We start from the raw sequence: 21265 nt of genomic DNA, 5'->3' as shown, positions 1-21265 counted from the left end.
TAGCTCCAGGAAATGAGGACTTTCATTAAACATCAAAAGACCATTCTGCCACTGAGCCACAAAACACACACAATACAATTCATGTTTGCTTTACTATGTAATCGGCAAGGGTTATGTGTTTTCAACATTTAAATATAAACAGGTGGGATCTAATGGCCAGACCTTTGAGAAATAATGATATTCTGCCGCAATGCAGAAAGCTGCCGCATGATAATGATTTCCATACAGTTTTTGCACACGTCGGCTGGATGTCACATACATTTTACTCTCATGCAAAGGAGAAAAGTAATTTTTAATCTCTTAAAAATCACATTTACTCTCAAAGTTTAAAAATAGGGAGTAAAAAACTCCCACCTCAAAATCTTATCTGGAGCACTGGGTAGCAGTGCTCCTAACCAGGCACCTGGGCGTTAGGAATTGGCCTTGGTTTTTACCCAATGAAATACAAAGTACCATACTGATATTCTTGCCAACCCCCCCTCCCCAATGTCTAGAAACATTGCCTTGCACACAGCAGGGAAGCATAGAGCACCGTTTTGTAGCATAAAAATAAAATTCCTGCTAATAGTGGCTTCTGCGTGTAGCCATTGTTGCCATGGTAATAGAGGGAATTGCTTAGAGAATTCATTGGTGTTTATGGAATCACTGTTGACTTTCCTTTGCTACTGCCTGAAAACAGTCCCTCTAGAATAAGGAACAAGTTACTTACCTGTAACTGTTCTCCAGCATGGGTCTGGCATGGATTCACATGCTCATGAATATTCCCTGTCAGCAGGCTGGGAATCCTCAGTAAAAAAATAAAAAAATAAATAAAAACCCTGGGCTACTTGGCGACGATGGCGGTATCCATCGGCCTTGCTGCGGCCTCTGTAAGCTTCCTGTGACAAGGAACGGACAGCTTGGCAGTACGACGAACTGCCGCCGAATCCTTCCGAGGCACCTTGAGACTTGTCTCCGGAGGTCCGAAAGGACGGCCGTCGCTGATGGAGAGTGCCCAAGGCATGGCCGTCTCGGTGTCCGCCTTGATGGCCTGCAGTGACTCGTCCATCGCTTTTCCGAACAGGTTGTTTCCGTCGAAGGGCATGTCCAGTACCCTGGTCTGCACGTCCTGATGGAAGTCTGCGGCCCTGAGCCAACCGCGCTGGCGCAGGCAAAGGCTGTTGCCCATCTGACGAAATCCAGTATCGGCGATGTCCGTAGCTACCATGATCCGACGCCACCTCGCCTTCTTGCAGGATTTCAGGGCTTCCGCCCTCTTGTCGTCCAGGAGGAAGTCCAGGATAGGGGCGATCTTGAATCACAGCTCCTTATCATAGTGTGCCACGATTGTGAGGGCGTTGGTTGGCCGTCTTGATGGTCGTCGCTGCCAACGAGATGACTCGATGTCCCATGGTGTCTAGCTTCTTTCCCTCGCTGTCCGGCGGGGAAGTGGAGGATGAGGCTGTCGCCCCTCCCGCTGAGACTACAGAATCCGGGGTCAGTTGCGCCCTGAGGCACATAGGAGCGGAGTCCGGGACCCAGTACTTCTTCTCGTACCGGTCTCTCTTCACAGGGGCCATGGACGGGTTCTTCAAAAGGGACAGCCCTTCGTCCCATATGTTGTCCAACAGCGGGACTGAGTATGGTTTTCCTCTTGGCTTCCCTTCGTTGGTAAAGAAATCCCTCTTTTTGTTCCTCAGGGCACAGCAGGAAAAGCTCTGAGGCCCTGGCAATCATGGCGTGAAAGGAGCCAATTTCGCAAGGGGTGGGGGGGGGACAGGGGTGCCCAGGCGGGAGAGCCATTCAATCGTTGTCCCTGTCTGTCTCATCCCTCGGCAGAGGGGGATGTGGTGAAGGCTGGAAGGGAGGGGGAGGATGGACTCTCCTCTGCTTACCCGGTGGGCTCCCCGAATGTCCAGGCACCGCAGGATCGTAAGGGCAACCTTGTCCTCATCTCTGTACACACGGTCTGCAAAGCCCTCTAGATTGCTCCTGTATTGTCCTGCGGCGTAGGCATCGGTTGCGACGGGAGCATCGGCTGAGGCGTGGGATCCTCAGTTTCTTCCACGGCCCGCTGTTCTTCATCGGCTCCACCGTCGCTCTCTACGTCCGCCTCGTCGGGATCCTTCCCGTAGGTCCTGACCTCCTCGAACTTCCTATCCAGGATAGCTTTGACGCCAGACAGCTCATCCTCGGAGGAGTTATCTGAGTCTGCTAGGGCTACCGTGCCTCCCCCCTCTTTCTCGTCCCGGGGTTTCACGGGGGTCTTCTCGATAGGTAGCAAAGACGATTCCCTCCGGGGTGTCAGGGAAACTCTAGGCCCGGAGGTAGTCTCCACTGGGGTAACGTCCGCCGGGTCCGCCAGGGCCACTGCGACTCCTTCAAGCGAGGCCTTAGCTGGGTCAACCAGGGCCTTCACGACCTTGGGCACATCTGAGGCCTTCACCTTGGGGGGGTGGGGGGGGGGGGGGGTGGGGAGGCGGGTTACGGCGTCGCCACACCCCCCTTGGCTTTCTCCATCGGGATCGACCGGGGCTTCTCCCGAAGCTTAACCGGGTTCTCAGAAATCCTTTTCACTGAGCCGGAGCATTGGCTCGTGGTTGACGGCGTCTGACATCGCGCCCTGCCTGGCAGCCGAGGAGCCTGAACCAACAACCCTCCCGGTTCCCGCGGACTCGCAGTGCTTTGCCTTTTGTTGGGCCCCTGTCGCCGGAGCTCCCTCAAAGATCTTAGAAGACCGCTCAGACTTCTTCTCACCTGCGGCTGGGCTCTTAGCCTCCAGCCAGTCAGAGAGTTGTTTACGACGGTCCTTCATGGTCCGGACGGACATGTTCTTGCAGAACCCACAGTCGTCCTCCACGTGCGACTTGTCAGCGTGTAGGCAATAGAGGCACCAGGAGGGTTTGTCCTCCTTAAAGACGTGTAGTCCACATCTTGGGCAGTTCCCAAACAGTTTGGATCCAGTAAGCGTCAAATCTCCTTTGTCCTGGGCCATGCCCAACTCAGGGTAGGCCTCAAAGGTCCTCCAGAATCCTCCAAGAAGGGGAATTTGATGAAAATCCGCCCTTGAGGGGCGTAGAAATTTCCAAAACGGGTCCCCGTTGATCGGAAGAAGAATCGGTGGAGCTTGAGGCTCGAATTGAAGAAATAGTCCTTGAAAAAACACAATATGCAGTAAAAGCTCGAGAGCTAAGCACGAGGACTCCCAACACTTGAACGTGCTGTAAAAATCTGAAGATGGCTGCCAGAGGAGGGGCTTAGGTAGAGGGCAGTCATTGGCTGGGGGGCAGTGATTGGTTACTAGTAGAAAGACAGTGCAGAAACTAAACAAACTGATTTTTTCTTTACCAAGGATTCCCAGCCTGACGGGGAATATTCATGAGCATGTGATTCCATGCCAGACCCCCATGCTGGAGAAGTACTTAGCCCTATGGACAGCTGATTGGAATGCCGCACTGTTACACTATCATGGTTTGTCCCTAGGTGGAGAATTTATTTATTGCTCCCTGCGCTTCACTCTTCCCCATGCAGGAACTGACTGTCTCACCCAAGGAAAGTACATGGTCTGATGATTACAAATTAGTTCGACATTTACTTGCTACTCTGAATTCCCAAAGTTGAAGCGTTGGGGGTGTCAGATTAGTATGTTTGACTTAATAAGAAAGTTGTACTCGTATATCCCGTCCCCTTTAGTCCATACTCACAGGAGTTTCTGCAGAGCAAGAAGGGGGACCAGAGCCGTAGAAAGCCCAAGTGTGCTTCCCCTTTAAGAATTGAAAGAGCATGCAGGAGCGGGCCACTTGTGCAACCCCACCCATAAACCTGCCACTCAGCTGCTTCCCCCTCAGTCCCTTTCTGTGCATCTGACTCAGCCATCTCAATACTTTCTTTTCAGCGCTTCCCCCGTGGTAACTAATTTGTTTTTTTTAATTTGTACTGCGTCTCCCCTTCATCACTCTTGTTCATGCTGGGTAAAGCAGGTTTTCTATTTGCACCGGGTAACACGTGGTTTTTGGCAGCTGACCCTCACTCTTTGTTTAGAGTGTTTCTGGCCCGCTTCATCACTGGGACTCCTGTGAGCTCTGACTGAAATGGATTCCTAGAATCTGGCCTGGTGGACCGATTTTAGGAGCCCATCCTAGTTATGAAGAACAGAGCTCTGAGAAGTTAGCCAAATCCCAATCAAGGTAGAGTGGAGGGTGGTCAAGGCTTAGTCTCTGGAGAGTTTGAATGGGATCAGGGTCTCTCAAGGAGGCCACATACTATGGCACACAATAATTGAATTTAGACAGTTGGTTACAGAAATGTTATCTTTTATTCTAAGCCTTATGAACCCACTGGAAAATGAATCAGGTTGTATTGTCACACATACTCTATAATACAAATATAAACAATCACCATAGGTCGCCCCACCCCTACCAGACTGATTTTGACCAGATGTGTTTGTGGATCACTAGAGGTCGCTGGGGGCTCAATCTTCTTCCGTTTGTTCCAGTGAGAGGTGCCCAGGAGTTGCAGGTTCGAGGATTCTTCTGGTTGACTGGAAATACAAGATGCAACCTATATCGGTAGAAGAAACGCAGAATCCACTGATGCAAGCCTCCTTAGGAAACTTTTCCAGATGGAGAGAGAAAAGTTCCAGCGATGGCCACCATTTGCAGGCGACGATGGGCGTCCCTCCAGTTGCATTCACAGCAGCTGCTCCAGGACAGGCTCCCTTGAAGGTGGGAATGTGAAATTCACGGCGAAGGCGACATGACACAAGCTGGCAACCACCAAAGTTCTGGACTTCGGAACAGCAACAGTTCTGGCGAGGTAGCCTTTGAGAGTGCCTGGTCAGTCCACCAGGCATTCCAGGGAAGCTTGAAAGGCTCAGAGGGGCTGGCTCCTTTAGGACATTTGAGACTGGCTGGTCCCACTAGATGAAAGGCTGAGGCACCACTCAGGGTCTTCAGAGATCAAGCAGAGGATCAGGGCTTAACCGGGCCGGACACAGGAAGGGTGGCAGTGCCACTTCAGGAGTAGTCTTTGGATCTTCAGCAGGATGCGCTTCTTTGAGGTATTCTTGGCTCCAACGTTGATCCGAAGAATCGCTGCAAAGGTCCTCCTTTTTATCCAAGATTTGAGCTGGAAGCAAGCCTATCAATGATAAGCATCTGTACCATTCAAACAGCCAGTAGTTGTTCAATCAGGCACAACTACTGGTTTCACAGTCGCCCCAGTAGCAGAACTGTCACCAACAATGTGGACTGGAACTAGACAGTTTGAACTCCCTCCCTGGACCACGCACATAAAGGCTCACTAGCCCACGAAAGCTGCAGCTTTCCCAAGCAAGTGCATGACTGTATCAGGGATTTCCTGACGTTGCAAAGCAGGAAGGTAAAACAACAATATGGCAGAAGAACAAGCGAAAGATCTTGTTGCATGGCCATTTTAGGGCACCAGCTACATTTAGTAGCCATATGCGGCAAATGCGAATGTGCACACCTAAAATAATTGTGATGAATCTGATAGCATCACTCCTTTCCCAGAGGTAGCTTCTCCTAGTGGCCAGGTGATGGCATCCGCTACCTGATCCAGACTCTGGGGGTGGCTATATGAGGGAGAACCACACAGGGGGGAGGCGACACTCGGGGAGAAGACCCAGCATCTTTGGAGACGGTCACATACTCACCCTCCTCCCCCTTTTATGGATACTGCCTCCATTCCTCATGCCCCGATTGCATATTGTTACACTCTTCCTCAACAAATTGCTAGGTCTACTTCAAATATTTCCCAGTATCACAAAAGGAACAGTGTGTCAACAAACAACTGAGATGAGGAAGAGGAAAAGGAGTAGTGATGATTACTCCCTATGAGTTCCAACATCAGCTTCCTCAAACTCACACAAGGAACAGCATGGCAATAACAGACGAGAAAGCGAGATAGAGCAATGAAGATGAATAAGACCGGTAAACCAACACAGAGGTCTAGTCTTTGGAAGTTGTTCAATCATGGTGGGAAGTTTAAATCCGCCACAGCAAATAGAAAGCAGGGAACGCTGCAGAGGATCAGTTGTGCTGCAACCTGTGCTGACATCACAACGCGGAGAGAAAGCACACCGTGGAAAGCTCTGTGGGGGTGAATCCAGACAGCAGAGAGAAAAGCTGGAATGCAAAAAGCCTGCCGCCCGAGAAGGCGAGACAGTGAGAACCGGCGACAGCAGTGAAGAACACTGCAAAGGCGCATCAGCTAATGGGACGAATGCCGATCCAGCAAATTGAAAGGGATAGAGACCCAATGTGTGAGAGAAGAAGCAAATATTGAAACAAACTTTAACAAGGCACGATAAGCCAACATTGTGCAAATATTTCACGGATTAAAAGGGAAAAGGTAACTGCATACAAGTCCTGGCAGGAGAGTATACCAGGGATAGCCAACTGTTTGAAGGAAACCGTCAGACAACTGTTGGAAAGACTGTACAGAACATCTGGCAGGAGAAGTATATCAAGCAAAATTGAGTGTGTGTAATAAGTTACAGTAAGAGGAGAACCTTCAGGAAGATACATGTCCTTTGTTTTGAATTGTTGTAAACGTGGAAAAGACCCTGGCAGGGGAGTATACCAGGTGACCTGCGAGCCTGGGATCTGCACCCAAATTGTAATACATTGAAAAGATAATTCCAAGGTGGATACATGCCCTTGGGATTTTGAACAGTCTTGAATGTGAAAAGGAACCTGGGGAAGGGAGCCAAAGCCATTCACCCCCTCCCCCATCTCCCCTCCACCCCGAGTACTGTGAACACACCAAGAAGAGGGATTTATCCTCTTGTGTTACAAGAAATTTGGATATTCTTTGTTCGAACCATTTCGTATTAGTAAAAAGGAATATAGGGAAGGGAGCCTTTCCCTGGAACATTGTCCACTCAAACTTTTGGTTGCATGTATACCTTTGTGTTGGATTTGTGCACTTTGAAAACCAAAGTTCGTTTCAGAGTGAGGGAACACAATAGGATTTTGGACACAGGACATATTTTTGCTTTGGACGTCTTCACAAAAGGAACAGACCCCCTTAGTTGATGGTTGAGGTAGGAAAATACCTCCTATATTGGGGTTAGTGAGGCTTTTTCCAACTCCTTTTTGATTTAATTTGTTTGACTACAAACATGAGCTCTCTTTGCCCGTGTCTCATTCCTGGCTCCTCACATAATGCAAAAACACAAAGTAACTGCTACCACAAACTTGCCTGTAGGCACATATAAAAGTAACCAAAAATCCCATGTTTAAAAAAGCTAGGGTCATGCAGTTAGTTCAGTGCAATCGTGAGACTTTTGTAAGGTGCTGTGTTAAAAAGTACAAGAATTCAAAAGAGAAACAGTTTCCCAGTACTGATGGTCTGAAGGACTGATCAGTTTCCCCATATCAATGAGCAAAAGGCAAAGTAAGTGAAGCTGAAGGCTTTACTTCCCTTCAAAAGTCAGGCCAGGATCCAAAACGGAGCAAACCAAAAGGATGAGTTTCCATATGAAACTATGGAGGGAAAGTTGCAAAAAACATCTTTCCTAAAAGTTACACTATTTCAGATCAACTCAGGAGTTGACTTGATATGGTCAGAGTACATCTTTTGGACACCTGATCTGGATCATCCCAAGAACTGCGCCAAGTTCAAGGGGTTGAGTAACGGTCCTTCAGGACCTGCTGCGATTAGCCACCACATTACTGTGGTACGCCCCGTGGTCTCCTGGCAAGACACCTCTCTGGTTTCATCTGAGCATACACCGAGTGATGAAGACAGAAGACTTTGTCTAATACCACCCAGTGCTTCTGGACTCTCACCCTTTTCTCCTTGTGTAGAATGGTCACCCAGTATGAGGAGAATACCCTGTTCCTCCGCTCTGTGCGCAGTAACAATTGAGCCCCAAGATACTCACTGGGGTCTTCCACTCAAGGACCCTCAAGAGAAGACTAGTTCTTCAACGGGTTCCAGGAGTTAATGCACTCTGGGCCCATTAGACAATACTTAAAGTCCCTCATGAAGGAGGTAATGGTTCCTACTCCTCAGCCAGTGGACCCTCAAAACCAAGCGGCAGTTAATTCGATAGTAACAGCAGACCTGCCTCTACCTCCTCCAGCAGGGAACACTGCCTCTCAACCCATGCTGCCTGTTCCTCCTCTGCTCCCAAAAGATTCACCTCTTCCTCCTGGTTCCACATATGTGGACACATCAGACGGCCATTAGGGCGTGGCAATAGACACTGAGGAAGTGTCCATGTCTGTTAAAGCGTACTACGACCGGAAACAAGGGCCTATGGAATACCAGTACTAGAAAGTCCATACACTGATCAGTGAGTCCTATCCAGGAAAGTGTGAGAAGTCGGAAATGTGAGACGGGCACACAGGTATAGTTTTCTTACAAGTTGACACATTTATTAAATAAAAAGGTGAGACAAACACCCATCTTTCCCCAACCTAACAAGGAGGTCCCTGCTTAACAAACTAAGGCTAAAGAAAAATGATGTAGTGTCCAAAAATAATATCAGCCTCACACTAATATACACAACAAAATTATTCAAGGTTTGTTTGGCTGTCTTAAATAACACAAAATAACGTATCAATTTGAACTCAAAAGTTGTGACCACGGTTGGGGTCCCTTCCCCTAGATCAATTCAGGAATATTTGGAACAAAGTTCTGTGCAATAACAAAGTTCCCTTCAATGTAGCATACACAGTATTTTTCATCCAATATCTTTTCACTTGGCAAAGTGATAATCTCTCGTCTAAAGGTTTGATCACAATTCAAAGCAATTGTTAATGTTTCCACAACCTCCTGCTTGGAAAAACAAAAGTCTTCTCCAAGCATAAATTCACAAATCAAGTGCAAGTGTTCTTTTCTCAAAAGGCCAAGCACTTGTTAGTAAAATCATACTTCTTCAAAAGAAACACTTTAGTCAGGATGGTTCAACAATCACTTTCTGAAATGCAACAGTTTATCAAGACAAGGTGAGAGTCTCAATACTTCTTTTGCACCACAACCTTTTACCACAACCACAGTACTTTAAATAGGCTTCTTCTTCCTGGTATACTCGCCTGCCTGGACTAACTACTATTGGTCCCTTTCCTGATGTACTCTATTGACAGGCTATAACTCATAATACTACCATGTGTACTCTGTGGTGATGCCGGTTACAAGCTCTCCACACTAGAATCAGTAATGAGGGGATTTGATCCATCAACTGCTGCTCCCGATATAATAGTCGTTTGACTCCGAACAGAATGTTGCATTTCTTCCCAAATTGATATCCCACACAAGGATAATGTTCTCTTGCTTCACTTTTGGCAATGCAGGTTTACAGTTCTCTCCTCCTTGGTCTCTCATACAAGAAGGGCTTTGCTCCTGCACACTTTGTTCTCTGTCTGTGCAACCTATTGGCTGCTGGTTACAGTTGTCTCCCACTTGACATCTTATTCTGGTAGAGATGAACCCAATTTGCCTTTGTATCACTCTTCTACTGACTTGATAATGAGGGTTACAATAATCTCCTAATTGGTATCCCTGGCTAGGAGAGTTACACCCAATTTGACTGTGTATCAGTCTTCTCTGTTTTTGATAATTCAGGTTACAATGTTCCCCTACGTGGAATCCCTCATTAGGAGAATTGCACCCAATTTGCCTTATCACTTTGCTTTGGCCTTGGAAATGCGGGTTACAATGTTCCACTATTTGGTATCCCTCAAGAGGAGAGTGTCGCCCAGTACGCCTTAATTGAACAAGTTACTTTCTTACCTGGTAACGTTATTTCGATGAGATGGTCTGACGACGTATTCCATATCTATGACGGGTAATCAGCACAGCTGTGGTGATTACCCGTCATAGATATGGAATACGTCGGAGGACCCAATCCCCTCGAACAATGGTTTGGTATTCAAAATACTTAATCTCACCTAGCGGTCTCCTTTGGAGCTCCCCAGGGGTTACCTGCTTCAGGCCAACTCACTGGGTATGCCTTGGAATCTCCTGACGCACTGGTGTTGCTGCGGGTCTCTTCTGAACCTTTTCTGCTTTTGACAACTCCCGTTGGACTGTCGCCATGCGTACCGACCTTCAGTGCAGCCTTGCAGCTCTGCACACTCTGTCGCAAATTAAATGCCGGAGCATTTCAGTGTGTTGGAGTTTCTTTCCAACACAGCTTGTCTTGCTTCAGCACAGTTTCCCGTTGCGTGTCCTCTGCCTGGTTCCGGTTCTCCGACCTCTGCCACATCTCTTAAACAGCATCCTGCCGGCGCCACAAGGCTGACATTAGCTTCTGCTTCTCCCTGCTGCTCTCGCTCTTGAAAGTCCTTCAGGATTTTGAAGGTGGCGCTCAGCTATTTCCCAATTAAATAACTAGACCGCTCATAATGAGTCAGACTCTGAGCCTCTCTTCCTTGTCTTGGACTCGGAGCCCCTTTTCCTCAGCTCAGTACAATGGGTATTATGGGACTTAATCCATAATTTTCTTGTTTGTTTATTAGTTAACCCAATCTGATTGGGTAACAGTGTTCCAATTTAGGGGAGATTATTGAAGGAGTTGGTGTTTCTCTTTTGGGTTTAGGACCTTTATGTATCAGAATCATAACATCTAAAAGTTGTAATATTAATTTTCATGCTTATTAAAAAAGGTTTTCTGGTTTGATATTCTGGGAGACGGAACCGTACAATGACAGCCTGCCATTAGATATTTAGAAATATGGGGAATCTCATCCTCAGAAGATGAATACTGTGTTTCCTCCAACAGAGTCACCACATCCCCATGACAGCTGTCTCCTCCCATTTAATTCTCCCTCATGATACCACCCCCCAGGGTTAGGATCAGGTAGCGTCTGCCTTCCCCTGGCCACACGGGAGGAGACTTTAGGCTGGGACTTAGTGAGGACTCGGCAAGATTCATCACATAAGCCATGGAGAGATCAGGCATACACCTGTACCCAGATGTGCTGGGCGGAACCATCAAGATTTGGCAGTAATCTGCTTCAGTTCAACCAGTCGTAAAGAGGGTGGGCATATGGTAAAGATCCCAGTGGAAAAACTGATGAGCCATCACCCAGCTCATTCCACTATAGTGGTGGCGGCTACTTTCTTTGGCAATAATCACCCAGCATTTTTTTTTCTATCTCGCAGGATGCAGTTATTGCTAGAGCCAAATTGAAGTTCTGGAAAGAGTGGGCCAACTACAATTCTTTCCTCCCAACTGAATTTGAAGCAGGGTCCGCTCAGGCTTGGCAGAGACTCGCCAGGTAGCACAGGAAGAGCTGAATAGAAGACCGCAATGCAAACTGAAAAGTCTTTAGAAACCATTGCCAACCCCGCTGCAAAAACAGGGACTTCTGGCCTTTAGAGATTAAATTAAATGAAATTTGTAAACTTTAGCCTGCGTCGCATCTAGACAGGATTCTGAATGCTAGCATGTGCCACACTTACATTGAATTGTGAACACTAGCCTGCCTCTCATCTAGATAGGATGTTGAAGGTTAGCAAGTGCCACACTCAGATGGAATAGTGACAGATGGCAAGTATCACACTTCGACACAATTGCAAATGTTAGCAGGTGCTACACTTAAATAAGATTGTGACCAATAACCTGCGTCCCCACTAGCTAGGATGGTGAATGTCGGCCAGTACCAAAGTTAGATAGAAAAGCGATTGTTAGCCTGTGCGAAGTCTAGACTGCATCGGGAACACTAGAAAGGCCCGATTTAGAAGGAACTGTGTATACTAGGTTGCTCCACATACAGACAGGATTTCTAAGGTGGGCTGGTGCCGCACTGGAATACAGTGGTTGATTATTGATGGGCGTCATATATAGAAACAATTGTGACTATTAGCCAGTACCGTATAGTGGTGGCGGCGGCTACTTTCTTTGGCAATAATCACCCAGCATTTTTTTTCTATCTCGCAGGATGCAGTTATTGCTAGAGCCAAATTGAAGTTCTGGAAAGAGTGGGCCAACTACAATTCTTTCAATGAATTTACAATGAATATCTCTGCATTTCTTTTAGATAGAAATGCAGAGATATTCATGCGCCGCATCTAGAAAGAACATGGAAATTTAGCACATCACTTTTAGACAGCGATGCCAATAGCCAACCACTAACAATTCACCCCTCTACATACACCTCCCAAACTCTAACCAAACATGGTTGGGTGGTGGCAGGTGCCACACCTGGATTGAGCCACGCCTAGATAGAAATGTGAATGTTAGCACGTGCCACACTTAGATGGAATCTTAGACACTAGGCGTCACATCCAGCCAGAAATATGACTGTTGGTACATGCCACACTTAGAAATATGAATGTTAGCTATGCCAATGAACTAATTCACTAACAATTTCACCCATCTACACACACCTCTCAAACTCTAACCAAACACAACCACAAGCCTATAAACACAGCAATCCGCACAAACTTCACTACACTGCAACAAAAACCACAGATCGACTAGCACAACAGCACACAACGGCTACTGATCAGAAACACCCCAAGTCCAGCCAACTGAGTTACTAGGTTGAGACTGCCAACAGCACATCACTGTTCTCTTGCACTTTTCCACCTCATTCCCACTAATTCACCCCCACCCCCTTTTCCCAGAGCCGCCAGAGCACCACTCCGGTGGTGATAGTGCGTGGTATAAATCTCCTTTAACATTAACTTTTGAGGTGGAAAATGGTATCCAACTTCAGCAGTTTCTGCGAATACTCCAGGTTTGATGAAAATTGTTGGGGTGGAGGAGGGAATGGGAAGTCTGAATCCACTCATCACTACCAGCACGGTCCAGGGGGACATTATTTTTACAATGTGCTGCAATGGCAACCCCTTATAGAGGGTGAGACTACAAGATGGGTACCATTTTCGTGCACCAAGCATAGTCTTAATGGTATTAGCATGCTTGATCGAAAAGGTTTTGTCCGCATGTATAATTTGCTAGTTTTTGCCTGGGTGATTTGACGTGCTGTGCACTTTACCTGCATGCTTTCCAAAATACCAAACATGGAGAGCGGGGTTGTTGGAGGCATTGTGTTTAACGTTCTGGTCTAGATTAAAAGTGATAAAGTTTAGGAAGGATGCCAATAGTTTAATGCAAGCATTAAACCAAGGAGAAATAATGGACCCCTTTGAAATACCTAGTTTGGGGGTGGCAGTGTCGTTTCAAAAGAATTCCTAGTCTAACCTGCATGATGTGTCTTGTGACAAACTCTGCCATCCAGTTAAGTGATGCCCATAGAGAAGATGACAAAGTTACTCATCGAAGCGACTACCTAACCCCTAGTTCATAGTCCCCCATTCCTCCACACTTGTGGGACATTCCGTCCTTTGGGACGGAAGCACTTTATTTAAAAAAAGCATAACAAATTTAATTTGTCCTTTTATTTTTACGCAGGGCCACCACACGTGACCGTAACCCCCGCCTTCCTGAGCTCCACCCCCACACATCGCCAGGTCTGAGACCATTTAGGCAACAATAGAGGATACTTCTTAGAGGGGATGGCGGAACAGGGACTATGGACTAGAAGTAAGGTAGTCACTACAGTGAGTAACTACGTCCCATTCCCTTTCCTCCATACTTGTAGGAGATTCCCAAGCACTGACCATAGGTATTATTGGTGGATGGACATTTCCCTTATTGGAATACATTCTTGAAAACTGTCTGCCAAATTGAGCATTAGCCCGGGAGCTCAGGTCAAGACAGTAATGCTTGCAAAAAGCGGATGGGTAGGCCCATGTAGCTGCCTTGGCAATGGACTCCCAAGGGACATACATTTGGAAGGCTACAGCAGCCGCTTTGCCCCGGACCAGATGTGCATGAATGCCTTTAGGTGGTTGAAGGCCTTGAATCTTGTAGGCCTCGGAAACACATGAAGCAACCCAGCGGAAGATTTATCCTTTTGAGGCTGGATTCCCCTTTGGGTCACCAAATGTAACAAATAGTTATGAAGCGCTTCAGAGTTCGCTCGTCCTGTCGAGGTAGAACTTCAGAGCCTGTCTGACGTCTAGGTTGTCCAGAATCCTTTCGGCATCAGAGACCTGGCTCAGGAAGAAGACCGATAAAGATATAGACTGGTTTAAATGGAATTCCGAAACCACTGAAGGAAGGAGGAACGGGAGGGTGGGTGTTGGATGCGAAGTACAACCTTATCCTTATGGAAAGTAAGGAATGGGATGTTCCACAGAAAGAGCCTGAAGCTCACTTATCCGTCTTGCAGATGTTACAGCAATCAAAAAAGCCACCTTCCAAGACAGGTACTTAGTTTCAGTAGTGGCCATGGGTTCAAAAGGCTTATGACATTACGTGGTGAGGACCACACTCAGATCACATTTGGGATGAAGGGCCCGAACCGGTGGAAAAAGATGAAGACCAGCAAAATGTCTTTTGATGACTGGATTAGCCAACGAAAAAGAACAGCTGTCTGTAGACAGGTAAGCCGCAATGGCAGACAAATACATCCTGCATGATAGGACATGTATGCCAGAGGCTGCAAGGTCAGATACAAAGGACAGAACAGTGTCGATAAAAGCATGCCTGGGATCGAGCTCTTTGGCTAGACACGAATGGCAAAAACAGTGTCACTTGCTCCTGTACTGAGCTCTTGTAGAGGGCTTTCTTGCCACTTGAATTATACGCATGTTGTCCTCAGACAGGTTGAACTGCGCTAAAAATCGGAACTCAGGCACCAGGCCGCCAAGCTGAACAATTGCGGGGGACGGGTGCCACAACTGGTGATTGCTTTGGTGAAGAAGGTTGGGAATCTGCGGCAACCCTGCAGTTGCGAAAACCAGAACCTGCCTGGCCGGACCACACTGTTGGTGATAGAGGGTTGAACAGCCTTGAGCGCCAGAAAAACTGCCAGGAGCTCCAGGTAATTTATGTGGAACCACCTGTCTTGAGGCGTCCACAAATCGTACACCTCGAGGTGACACAGTGTCACTCCCCACCCCAGAAGGGAGGATTCTGCAGTAACAGTTACTTGTGGGCAGGGCTCCAGGAAGGAGGTCCCCACTGAAAGGTTGCTGGCAATCACCATTGAAGATCTGCAGGATGGGACTGGAGTCATCTCGGAATCCGGTTCCATAGCCTGGGACCAGCTGTTCCCGAACAGCAAGCTTAGAGCGTCTCATCTTCTGGCGCGTAAGAGGTAGAGCCAACACGCAAGAAGACATGAGGCCCAAGAGTCTCTGGAACCACTAAGTCGTCATGCGAGACGACTGGAGGAAGAGCTGGCACGTGGTCGACAGGTCTGCAATCCTGTCCTCCAGTCACAAACATTCCGGTTCTGATGGTATCCCAACGGAAACTCAGAAAGATGAGGTCTTGAGATGCCGTCAGATGATTTCCGACATCCCAAGATGGAACAGGAGCTGAAGGAGTGACTGAAGATTGGCCTCAGTGGTCTGTGGGCAAGGTCTGCACAGGAGCCAATCGTCCAAGTATGGATATAAATGAACCCCCTGCAGTCTGAGGAATGCTGCGATGACCGACATCTTAGTAAAGACACGCAGTGCTGAGCTGAGACCAAACGGAAGCGCACAATACTGGAAGTGTTCTGTCCCCACAGAGAACCACAGATCTTTTCGATGTGGGCTCCAGATGAGAATGTGCATGTATGCACCCTGAAGGTCTACCATGCTGAGCCAATCACCCTTCCGGAAAGAGGACTATCTGCCTTGTTGGGTTTGGGCACTAAACAGACAGGAGTAGTAGCCCTCCCCTTATTACAGGAGGGTAACAGGTTCCACAGCTCTGAGGGCTAGAAGTTTCTGTACCTCGGCTCTGAGGGAGGGTGACCCAGTCTGCTGGAGGGGAGGGGCAAGCGGCAGCCCACCCAAGCAACTGACAAAACCCATCGGTCTCTGGTGGTGGTCTGCCATGCCGACAGATGAGATGAAAATGATCCTCCCACCGGAGTCTCGTGCGACCAATGGAAAATATATAGAAGTTTTATCGGCGTGGAGACCACCAGTTCCTGAAGAGGAGGATGTGTGCCGAGAGAAAAACCAGCCACCTTGCAGTTGCCGTTTACGGCGGGATGACCAGCTGAAGCATCTGTTCGGCACTAACAGGGGTCCTGAAAGCCTCTGAAACCAGAGAAGGACCTTGTTTGAGACCCCGACCGCTGAGTGCAAGGTGCCTTTGTTGGAGTTTTCACAAGGACCGACAATGAATTGGCAGTTTGAGTGCTTGCCTTGGTCTTTGAGAGTTCCTCATCTGTGGAGGAGTGGAATAATTATTTACCCTCGAAGGGGAGATCAAGCACCTTGTCTTGAACTTCCTTTGAAAATTCTGTAGCATGCAGCCACGCTTGGCGGGAGATGTCTACCCCGACCATAAGGCCTCGAGCAGAAGTGTCTATGTGATGGGCCGCAGTCTCAAGTAGATCCTGCGCCAGAACCCTGACGTCCGACAAGCTGCCTCTGAAGTTGGAGCCCATCAGCAGGAATACATTCCTGGAACTCGGTTAGCTCTTTCCACAGTTTGACATTGGCAGCCGATAGGATAAGCTCAAGATTAGCCTGACACAGCTGAAGACCGAATAGGAAAAAACATTTTTCGTCACTGGTGTCAAGAAGCTTGTCCTCTTTGGAAAGGATCTGGTATGCTGCAGTGGAGGATGTAGAGGCCGGCTTCGACTGGAGCGTAGCTGCTGCCACCACTGTCAAAGAGGGGAGCGGGAAAGAATATGGCCTCAGAAGCATGAAGCTTGTAGCGACTGTCAATTTTCTTGTTTAGGTGCTGCCCGGAATGAGGTTTTTCCCAAAACTTACGGTCCTCGGCCCGGACATCTTTCTGAAGAAACAGGCTGGTGCACTCTGTGTCGACAGAGTGATGGCTCCAGAAAGTATTCCCTCTTGTGGAGCTGGGGCCTCAGGTATTGGAATGTGTAGCAGTGCCACCATATCCAGCACCCTGTCGTGAAAGGCTCAAATAGAGCAGGACAGTTAATCGCCGCCCTGGTCCGCCTGGTCTTCATCCAGTGAGGCGGGAGCAGAAGCCTGATCCGCCGCACGTGGCTCCTCAGGCCCCAAAGGGGCAGTTGCAAGAGTAACTGGGTCTTTTCCACAGGGGAAAGTGGAGGCAGAGGCAGGTCGGGGAGGAGGCCCCACAGGGAGAGGTGGAGGAGGTGGCACTACCGTAATCTGCATGGGGGTTGCCGAAGCAGGGGCCGGTTCAGGCAGTTTAGGATACATTTCCTAAAACAAATCCTTAAAGTACACCTTCATGGGATCAGAATGCATAAGTCTGAAATTTGCCCAAAAAAAACCAACAAAAAAAAACATCCTCAGATGAAGGTCTAGGCGCTGGAGTGAGCAGAGGCCGCTTGGAAGCGGCAGGGTTAGGGAGAATTGTCAGAAATGTGCCAATCCCTTCCACCGTAGAGACTCCCAGCAACTTTGCAGGCAAAAAAATCAAGTCCTCAAAATCCAGCAGAGAGCGAGGCCCCCCCCACCACCTCATGTATTTTAATGTGATTTTGAACTGTGTTTCTTTTGGTTGTGGGATCTGACAAACACCATAGGCATCTTTTACATTGTCACACAGCACCTTTGTAGTGACACGGGAAGTCTTTCAGATTTCCCAAAGGTTTAAATACCTTCTCTGGGATAAACTACTGTTTCCTAGAGCAGTGAAATGAAATTGACTTTACTTACACTTGAAACTTCCTAGAGCCAGCACACACTATCTTACAATGGAGTGCTGGAGGGGTTACATAGTATCCCCTTTGTCTAGCTTCTCATGTAACAATTTTATGTTACCCTTTTCTCATTGAATGGCTGGTGGCAGTGGTTTCATTTGAACTACCGTGGTGTGCATTTACCGTGTGCTGCGTTCGCAGCTGCAGTAAAGCACCCAAGGGGGCCATTTTTGTCAAAATGGCCCGGACTTTTTTCGCCATTTCTTTGTGGAAAGGTCCTTCTTGCGATTTACTCTGTGCACCAAACCAGGTTTGGTCCCATTGTTCGCTTTGCCTTTGGCGGGATTCACGAGTGAAGCCTGCCTCTGGCTTCAGGGTGTCCGGGGTAGGCAGGAAGTGAGGGAGGTGCCCGAAAATCCCTGTGCTTAGTCTCCTAGGAGACTCAAATGCACTCTGTAGTGATTGGCCAGCTGACTGTCCGGCACGGACAGCCACCCTGCTGGGTGACTGACAGCTAGGCTCGAATGAATGGAAGAGAACTGAATAAAAGGCCAGGCTTTTGGCTTGGAAGGCAGAGTCGACCACTGGACTAAGGAGCCGAAGAACTACTTGAAGAGGACGCCTGCTGCAACTCCTGGACGTTGGTTTGCCCGGTGAAGCCCTGCTGATGTGCTGAAACTCCAAATTCGTATCGACAGAGAAGCCCCTGCAAGGACGACTTCTCCCCTTGAGTTGGTGGGACCAATCAACTCCAAAGTAAGCCACCTGGACATCCATCTCGGAGCTGGTAGAGTTTCCACAGAGTTGCTGCTGGAAACCGTATAGCCAGTGAGAGGCACACCAGATTGTGTGTGTTGCTTTTAAGTTTGCCAAGAGCTCCAGGAAGATCCTCCGGACTCCCAGGAAGCCGGAATGACCGAGCCTGAGCCCCCTCAAAAGAGTGCGGGACCCCAGAAGCGAAGAAAGTCCATCTCGACAGCCAGGAACTGCAGTGTTGCCATTTACGTTAGTCCCGAGAAGCTGACACACGGAAGTGCCACTTGTTGGAAAGATTGCCATTTGCGAGCGGTGACCACCCCATTGCAATGCAGGAGTCCCCACAAGTCCTCCCTCTTAGGAACAGCGAGATCTGCAGAGCTGCATAGGAACAGAAGTCATCTGCTGCACTTATTCTTCATTACAAAAGGTACTGTAAAGTCTGAGAGAACTTACCTCTTACTTGCATCTTCTACTACTCACAAGTCTAATCAGCTTGTGGCCCTACATTTGATTCTTCTTTTCTTCAAAGACTTCTAAAACATTGTGCAAAGACTTTTCTACTTAGCTATCAAAAGTGCTTCATCCTATATAAGACTTTTGCCCATTGACTTTGGCTTAGCCTATTGTACTGAAAGACTCTTCTTGGGGGAATCCAAAAGTATTGGCCTGCAAGAATATTTGTGGTCTCTTGTCCTAAATAACCTTTTCCTTTTACCAACTCAGAATGGAAACAGTAAGATATTAATGTCCCCAGCACCCTAGCTATTGAAGTCACCTGAGGGTGTAGGTTGTGTCTGTGTGCCATCCCAAAAGGGTCTTTACTGGTTTGGAAACAAAGTGTGCACAGTACTAAAGTGTATTTGTGTGTTACTATTATATTGCCCCCTTCTGAAGAAGGCTTATTATAACTGATAAATTAATAATTGTTTATTCAAGAAAACTTGTGTAAGAGTTTATTTGAATAATTGTCACTGTGAATCTCTAACTCCCCTATAGCTCACATTGACCCCTCTTGAGCTGCTCAACACGCTACCAAAACTGTAGCACAAGCTTATACCAAAGGTTCGGTTTCCTATACCTGTAGTCATAGTTGTGTGTAGTGCACCCAAAGGGTACTGCATACAAACTTTGCCTAACAGGCATACCCCCAAGATCGCAAAGAGGATAGTTGCCAGGATGGACCTCTACCAATTTGATCCACATAGATCAAAGGCGTGGCCGCAGGAGGGCACAAGACTGTATGTGACAGCGGAGTCTGAGCACACCAATCCACCCCGACCACAGAGAAAAGGACTGAAGGTCGATGTGCGGGGAAGAGCTCAGGAAGGCAGGGTTATGGTCACGTGCATAGGCCCCACATAAAAAAAGGACAAAAATCAATTTTTTTTATGCTTCTTCAAAAAAGTGCTCCGGTCCCGTCTCAAAAGGCAGAATGTACTACAAGTATGGAGGAAAGGGGACGGGACGTAGGAGCATGTGTTGTATTAATGTTGGGTGAAATGTACGCTCATGCAGGGCCTTAAGCCCGACTGCTTGCTGTAGAGAAATGCATAGAATTATCTATATACACTCAGTTGCCAAGTAATGATTTTTCTATGATTTTGCTCACAAGGGAATGAGAGATTGGGCAGCAGCCGTTTGGCTCGCTAAGATTTAAATGAGTAACAATAGCAGTTTTCTTAAAGTGTTTTTTTTTGTATTCTGACTGGAATGTTAGATAGCTGGATGCTGCCAGGGTGCTTACATGCTTTTTGATCAGGCTTTAACTTTAATAGATTTGTAATGCACATTCCATGGACCCGGAGGCTTTAGGGCGCAAACAAGACGAGACAACAGAACGGAGAACACAAGTACTCTGCAAAGGTGCGCGAGAAACAGGGTTCAGGAGCGTGGCCCCATGGCAAACAAAAAGTTTCCTTTTGAAGACATATGTTGACTCAATGGCTCTTAGCTCGAACGGTTAATCATTCCATGCCATAGGGGCAATAGTATAAAAGGCTCCCTTTGAGGCCTTCTCGGTTCTACACCTAGGGATCATCAAGTGATCCGGATTGCATGACCTCAATGTTCTTCCATAAGTTTTATTTGAGAGAAGCTCTTGTAGATAGGCGGGCATCTTTCCCTGTCTACACTTTTGCGTAATGACAAATGATCGAAAACTAATTCGACTCGACTGGTAGCCAGTGAAGTGCCCGTTGTGCGGCGCTGACATGGTCTCTACGAGAGAGACACAACGACCCTCACAGCTCCATTCTGGGAGACCTGCAATCTATTGCAAGTGGATTTATTGATGGCCACAAGGAGGCTGGAACAGTTATCAATCTAGGCTCCCACGATCACCCGTGCGATAGTCTCAGCATTAGCCTGAGAGATGAAGGGTCTAAGATGGGCCAGTATCTTAATGTAGTATGCACAGGATGAAATTAGACTCCTACATGCGACTTCATACTGAGATGCTGGTCAAAAATGACCACCAACGTTTTAACTTTCTTTAGAGGGGTAATTTTTACGGCTCCTAAATGGAAACGGTCATATGCAGAACCCAGTTTCCGTATCATGTTGGGAGAGCCAACCTCCAGCAACTCTGTTTTATCTTTACTTAAGTTCAATTTGTTATGTACCATCCAGGTCTCAATAAGGCTATAGATTTTATTGATCAGAGTCATCCAAAACATGATTACCAGACAAGGGGACCACACACACATCAGCCTAGTTTGTGAAAATCACCCCCTCGTGGGCATGCGTGGCAACAAAAAAGGGACTTTAAATAGGTTGTAGAGGCAAAGCGAAGTACACGAGCCCTGTGGAACAACAAAGTTAATGTCTATGGCACAACTTCTGCCTCTTCAAAGAATACCCTGCTTTATCTATTGCTGAGAAAGGAA

General features: G+C 47.6%; 1 protein-coding gene across 1 annotated transcript in view; it reads right to left on the bottom strand.

Moving 5' to 3' along the window:
- TSPAN31 (tetraspanin 31) overlaps positions 1 to 21265 on the bottom strand; it is a 345617-nt gene that overhangs the window by 8677 nt on the left and 315675 nt on the right. The window lies entirely within an intron of this gene.

Source organism: Ambystoma mexicanum, chromosome 3q, assembly GCF_040938575.1.
Source record: "Ambystoma mexicanum isolate Mex_15411 chromosome 3q, UKY_AmexF1_1, whole genome shotgun sequence".
Lineage (NCBI taxonomy): Eukaryota > Metazoa > Chordata > Amphibia > Caudata > Ambystomatidae > Ambystoma > Ambystoma mexicanum.
Note: the sequence above shows the minus strand (reverse complement) of the source record. Positions and strands in the feature narration are given on the sequence as shown.